Source organism: Echinops telfairi, unplaced genomic scaffold, assembly GCF_000313985.2.
Source record: "Echinops telfairi isolate 266 unplaced genomic scaffold, ASM31398v2 ScPeMD7_443;HRSCAF=831, whole genome shotgun sequence".
Classification (NCBI taxonomy): domain Eukaryota; kingdom Metazoa; phylum Chordata; class Mammalia; order Afrosoricida; family Tenrecidae; genus Echinops; species Echinops telfairi.
Window position 1 is genome coordinate 54,054,593 of NW_022104341.1, and position 7,280 is coordinate 54,061,872.

The following is a 7,280-nucleotide window of genomic DNA, read 5'->3' on the forward strand; positions in this document are numbered from 1 at the left end:
TCCAGGTCTCAGCATGGCTTGTCAACAGGAAGGTGAAGGCAAAGAGTGTGTGGCCTGCTTCTAGGAGGCCGGCCTGGGAAAGCCATTTACCAGGGTTGCCCTCCAATTGGCTGTGACCTGATTGACAGGCTTTACTCTGCCCACATGTTCTTACAAGGAGCCATGTTGGCACAAAACCTAGCTCATTCTAATCTTGAATTTCTTCTGTGTGGCATACCTATCTATGGATATGCACAATGAATATGAACGTGGTCTACATTTTCATAGCAAATAAACATCAAATATAAAGACAATGCAGTGGAGATGTATGTAATGGGCAGTTTCGCCACAAGCACTTAAACCTTGCTTACTGGGTAACCAAACACTGCCTCTCCCCCTTACAACAGAGACCAAGCTGTAGAGTGCATGCTACAGTTTTGCAAGACCAATGAGCTCATTACAAATAACAACACAAATGGTACTATACACATGGACTTCTCCAGATGGACTTCTCCGACGACGCAGAAAACAAATCTGGGAAGAGACGAGGAGAGACAGCCAGCAGCTAACAGGAGGCAAAGGGACGATTGTAAACAGAACATCAATTGCTGATGTGTGTGCTCAGGTTGAAGCTGTAGAAAATTCAAAAGTCCCTGTGAGCCAAATAATGACCTGGAGTGTATCACAAAGGAATTACAGAACCATCTCAAGAACAGATTTGTGTTGAATAGTAATGACAAGAACTGATAAGCTGTGTGATGACATTAAAAATATACATGGGTAAAGAAAAAGGTTGTTCAAATGAAAATATCAAAGTGGATGTTACAGTCTCTTCTGAGACTCTGAAACTTAATCTTAATCGTAGAGTAGCTAAGGCAAATGGAACAAATGAAGGAAAACCAAAAATGAACAGATAATTTCAAAGGGCAGCTCAAGAAAAATTCATGAAATGTGTGCACAGTCCATGTTAGAAAACCCAAAAGGAAGTGCACTCAACATATCTCAAACTGAAAGAGTACAAGAGGTTACGACCGTAATTTGCAATATTGAAAGATACTATCAGAAGAAATAGTGTCTAAGGAATTGTATGTTCCTTTCAGGTTTTGTGGTTTGTTTTTGGCTATAGTGTTTGAGTTTTTTGTAGTGATGTCCTTGTTTTATGAATACTTTTAATTTCTCCTAGTCTTTGGATACATTTATTTCTCCATCAGTATTTGATATTTTTCCTGAGTACAAGCTTCTAGGTTGACCGAGCCCCTCCACCCTCACCCCTTCCCCAGTATTCTATATATGTCACTCCATTATCTTCTAGCTTGGTTTCTATCAAGAAATCTGTTATTCTAATTGCTGATCCTTTGTATGTAATTGTTCTTTTTTCTCTCTGCTCTTTGAATTTTTCCCTTATGGGGCTACTCCTGGATGAGCTATCTTCTCATCCTTTAGGTCTTGCAGGTTTCCTGCAGTAGTTCCTGGACTGTGTGCGGGCTTGTGTCTCTCCCTCTTCTGGAGGCCCTGTGTGATGTAGGCAGACCCTCGGGTGTCCCACATATTTCTTAAGCTTTTCTTGTTATTTGTTCTTTCAGATTGGAGTCTATAGGTTTTGTCTTCAAGCTCACTTTTCGGTTGTTTCTGTTTTATCGTATTGTGTAATTCTTGTAGTGTTTGGCATTTTCCTTATATAGCATGCTGTGAGGTTTCTAGCTCTGCTGTGGAGAGAGAGAGAGAGAGAGAGAGAGAGAGAGAGAGAGAGAGAGAGAGAGAGAGAGAGAGAGATCTTTTGTTGTTCCCTTGACATCTTGGAATGGCTATTAGGGGTGTTAGGGTTATGGGGTTATATTGGAGTAATTAATTGTGTTAGGTGGTACAGTAGAAGAGTGGAAGATACTTTATAGGAAATTAGAACCAAAAAATGGCTGTTTTGCAACGATGGAGGAATGGGCAATAATATTTTATAGAAAATTTGCAAGAGTAGTGTTAGCTTTTGGACGTAAATTAGCAAGATGGAAAAAAAGGGGGCTATGAAAAACTTAAAGGGCTCAAGACAGAAGTATTAAAAATAGCAGACACAGGATAACGTTATTATATGCTTGGGCTAAGTTTTGCCCAGGAGCTTTGTCTTTGCTGTGCTAAATCTGGACTGATGAGGTGTTGAGGGACTAGAAAACAAACTGAAAGCAAAAATGTAAAGTAATAATTTCCCCCAGTCCTTACATATACCAAGACATGGGAAAGTTCTGATTAAGGATAATTATAATAATGCCAACTTTGAAATATGGGGAGTGTGTGGGAATGATACAACACAAAGCAACACCACCAACCAAAGAACAGCTGGGATCTTTTGAAGACCCCAGAGATCTTAAAAGAGCAGGTCTTTTAAGCAGTTGGGGAGAGTGCCAGGTAGTATGTTGTACTACCCTGTTGTCTTTCAGGGATGAGATGCTCTCTGCTATGTTGGGAATCATGTATTATTTAGGTTAAGTACCCTATTTAGGTTAATTACTTTTTGGATAATGGAAACAACCAAGATGGGGTTGGGGAGTGGGGTCTATAACTGCCACCTACAAAGGTCATCCGGGAGGGATTAACTTAAATCAGAGGGTAGGGTGCTTCTTTGAATGGCTTGGGGTGCTAACCAGGGGCTGGCTGGAGTCATAAGAAAGCTGGTGAATAGCAAGGTAGGTATGTGAGCCGGAAGAGGCTTCTGGGCCCTGGGCCTTTAAGTCCTCCTCTCAAACTTCCTGCCTGTGCTTTGTAGTATCACTGTTGCAGTTCCCTAACTTTTAGTTAGGCAATACATTGTGAATCGACCAGGTGTGTTATAAACAAGTTTAAAAAAAAACCAGTGACAACTGTGCTTTTGGGGCGGGGCGGCATACAGAACTGTAGCTCAGGGAAGGGGGGGGATTAGTTTTTCCAAATGGGCCTGGAGCTCCCCTGGATTGTGTGGTTAGTCTACTCGCTCTTTATGCCCACTCCAGGCTGCCCTGTAGTTATCCCCATGTCGATTGGTAGGCTGTGCTATCCCTGCAATTGGGGAGGTAAGGCTTCAAGGTTATGAGTTCAGAACACCCTTGGATTTGGTCCTAGGCTGATAAGGGTGGAGCAGATGTCCCTGCAGCTTGGCCAGTCAGCCACTCAGATTGGGAAAAATCGGTTGGGAGATTTGGGAATCTGTTCTGTCTGCTAAAGGGCCCGTGCCAAGGTAGTCTTTCACCAGATGTTGCTTTTATTTTGAAAAATTTGTGTCTAATGCTGAGAATCTCGTGGTCCACAAGTGTAGGATGTCCCTTTCTGTGGACCCTTTGCGGTGGTCTGTTTGGAATCCCTCCCACGTGTGCTACTCGGTTGCCATCATGGTGGTTGTCTTAGGAATAGTGCATGGGGTTTTAAAGGCTTGTCATGAAATAGCAATCTAAGTGAGGCATCAACCAGTCTACATGCAAGAAGCACAATGCCTGTGTGATCCAAGGATTATGATTTATCCAAATCCTAATTGTGAACAGAGAATCCCTTCTGATTATGGTTCAGGGACATGAACAGCCTTGTTATCAGAGGGCATTATAAAGTTAATTATGGCAGATGTAGTTAGGTTAAGATGGTCAAGAGAAATCAGATAAAAAACTAAGAATGGTGTGCACCTAAAGATTACATCCTCTCACCATACTTAATTCAATCTGTATGCTGAGCACATAATCCCAAGAAACTAGATTATAATACAAGTTAAGTATTATTAGAGGAAGATTTAACAGCTTAATAGAAAAATGACACAACCTTGCTTGTTGAAAGTGAGTAGTACTTGAAATAATTGCCAACAATCAAGGATTACAACTCAATGTAAAGAAAACACAATTTTCAGCTGGAGCTGCGTGCAGCTCAGGTCAGTGAAGGATCCCCAGATGGCTGGACGGAAACTCTTCTCTAAACGCCCTCAAGTGGACAGCCTTTGGGGACATTAAACTGAAACCAAAAGGCTGTTGCCAACTCACTGGTTGGCAGGTTCTCCTGAGGTGCCTCCCGCTATGACTGGGCTTACAACAAACCTACATGGCCAAGGCCAGCTTCCCTGTGATAGAAGATAAATTTACTGCCCTGGCAGATGCTGAAGAAAAAGATGTCAAGACTTGCAAAGGCCAGGATTGAGGAGTATGAGAAACAGCTGTAGATGATGAGGAACATCATTCCATTTGACCAGATGACAATTGACATGCACAAAGTCTTCCCTGAAACCAAATTAGGTAAGACCAAGTATCCCGACTGGCCTCATCAGCCATTCGAAAATTTACCAAGCTGAGAGGACACACTTGCCGTCCCATGAGAAATTCTGTACAGTAAAATTGTAAGAATAAAAAAGACATAACTTTCCAGAAGTGGACCAACATGTTAAGATTTAAGTTGTCAAGGATTTTGTCTTGCTTGAACACACAATGCTCATGGAAGCAGCCTTTGAAATAAAAAAATGCATTGCATTCAGTAAATCTGCACTCTACAAGTGTTAAAGAGTACTAAAGTGTTCCTGATCCAACACTTAGTATTTTAATAGCTTCATACGCATGGGGAAGCTGGATATTAAGGAAGACTGAATTGACGTTTGAATTACAGGGCTGGTGAGTATTAAAAGTACCACGGAGTGCCAAAAGAACGAATGTATTTGTTTTGACCAAGTATAGCCAGAATGCTCAGAAGCAGTGACGGAGAGACTAGGCCTCACAAACTTTGAACATGTGTTACCATGAGACCAGTCCCTGCTAAAGAGTATGCTTAGCAGAGGAGCAACGGAAAAGAGCTTCTCTACAGGATGGATTGGCAGTGACCGAACTAACCATGGTCTCAATCATCTGGTACATGAAGGGGTGGGTCCCGAGTCAGAATTGGCCCAATGGCATCTACTAAGGCACTAAAGCGGAATAATGATTGGCTGGGATGTTTTTAAAGGGAGACATTATTATTAGTGCTGGAGTGTTGGGAAAACAGCAATGGGGCAGCTTCCATTTTGTAGCTATCTGCTAATTCTTACTGGGATGAGAATGTAATCATTACACTCTTTCCTTGCAACCTCCTCCAGATTATATGGATTATGGGCACTTAGATTCATTTTCAAAGGGCTTCCCTAGCCCCCAAGGTCATAAAGCATTTACAGTCCATGCTGTAGGCTACAGCTTGCATTGTATTCAGATGATAGTTATCTCCAGCCAATCATTAAGTCTTCCCTCCCCAACAATCTGGATTTCAAGTTTCAGTTTGAGAAGCAGATTAACAAGACTGTCATAATGCTAAAGTCAAATCTCTTAATCTCTCCGAGTAACTCCCCGTTCTGATTGAAACATGACTGAATAGTGTTTAAATATTAATGTTTCTCCAAAACGTTTGATTTGTATTTCAAATACTAGGCAGAAAAAAAACCACCTTGAAATATAACGTTTTGTGATAACTAATAACACATCCTTTGGAACTTTCTAGAGGCATAAACTTCCACTTTGAGTTACCTTAAAAAACAAACACCTGTACACTGGAAAAGTAAAAACAAAGTGAGACTGTGGAGAAGGAACTGTGTCCCTTTACAAACTGTGTAACTAATTGCCTTTGATTGTTAGTAATTTACTATCTTCAGTGAGACACCTTAATATATTAAGTATGTTGCCTATTAAGAAATAGTCCAAAATATTTAAGTTATTTTGTTAAGTAATATCTACACTATGGCATAATGAAATGTTAACAGGAATAATATACCAAGTAAACCAGAATTATGTATGTATAATTTTAGCATCTCAATTAGAAAATAGTGTTTAACATCTGCTATTATATCCTATTTAGTACAAAGAGGTCTTCAAAACGTTCATGGAGACAAGTAAACAACTGCATAGAATTCCAAAATATTTAAAGTAAGACTGTTGAAATACACTAAATCAGATTTGAGACAGACTAAGGAACAACTCTAACATTCTATTTGGTACCCAAATGAGGAAAGTGATTGATATTATGCAGGCAATACAATGGCTCTCATAGAAAGTGACCCAGTTCTGAGGAACACCTCTAGGTTAAGAGTACAGTTAGTTTTAATTTTCTAATAGAAGCTCAGGTTCTCTACCTTTCCCCTCAAGTGCTTGCTTTTCTGTTTCCACGTCCAGGGTAATCTACCTGTAGCAAGCTTATTGAAAATTGCATTCACAAAAAGCCTTCTCAATATAAACACTCATTTCTTTTGATAATAGAATCAAACTAAATGATGTTTTAAAAAGATACACAATATGACGTTTTACTGATTGTGGCATATTTTTTCCTTTCCTAACCATAAGAAAGTATCACTTTCATTGTACATAAAGGAAACCAAAGATCTCTCAGCTTAGGTAAAACTTCAACTTCACCCAAATTAAAACGGCTTGGTGTACCATCACTACCTTCATGCATCACTGAGGCATGTAAGCAAACAAAGCCAAAAATTTTCTAACAAAACTACTTTTATTTTCTAATGATTTTAACTATCAATACAGAACAAAATACTAAAGGCTTATGTCCTAATGCAACCCTACCTTTCTGCAAAAAAAAATGTTCAGTGACGAAGTGGAGAGTATTAGATTCCCTTCCTATTTTACACCCTGTTTCTTGATCCGTTTAAGAGGTAACTACTTGTAGTCAAAGGTTACCCGTCAGCGTAGTATAAAAATATTAGGTTAAACCACGTTTCATGTTGCCAACCTTTAATCAACTAAGTTTTAAAAGCTGAAGTATATATAATTTGGAGCCAACTTCGTTTTAAAAGTGCAGTGATTATTAGGGTCACCACTAATCCTACCATACCATAGACAACATTTTTTTATAGAACTCTCTAAAAATATTACTATAGAACTGTTAAAAAATACCACTGCTTTTTCACATTTCACTTATTAAAAAGTACTAAAACTTGGAAAGTTACAAGTATAGTCTCTTTCCCCCTTAATCTCAGATATCCAAACACTACTCATTTTATAAATCTTGTGTATTTCACAGTACATACCACTAACAGCTTTAGTTTTGTTCCAGAAAAATCATCTGTAATTCAATGAAAGTATATTTTCTAAGTACAGGTGAGCTCATTTGTTCACCCTAAAGCCTACATAGCTTTATTCAAATCCAATTTTCACACCCAAAATGTGAAATCACTATCAAAAGAAAAACGGGGTTAAAAACAGAATCAACCTCGACAATTCTGAACGCAATTAATCACTACAATGGACTCCATCTTTCCACATGAAAAATGAATGAGGTAAATGTCATGTACTCACTACTGTGAATAAATACAAATACAGGTTTATAGGACATAAACG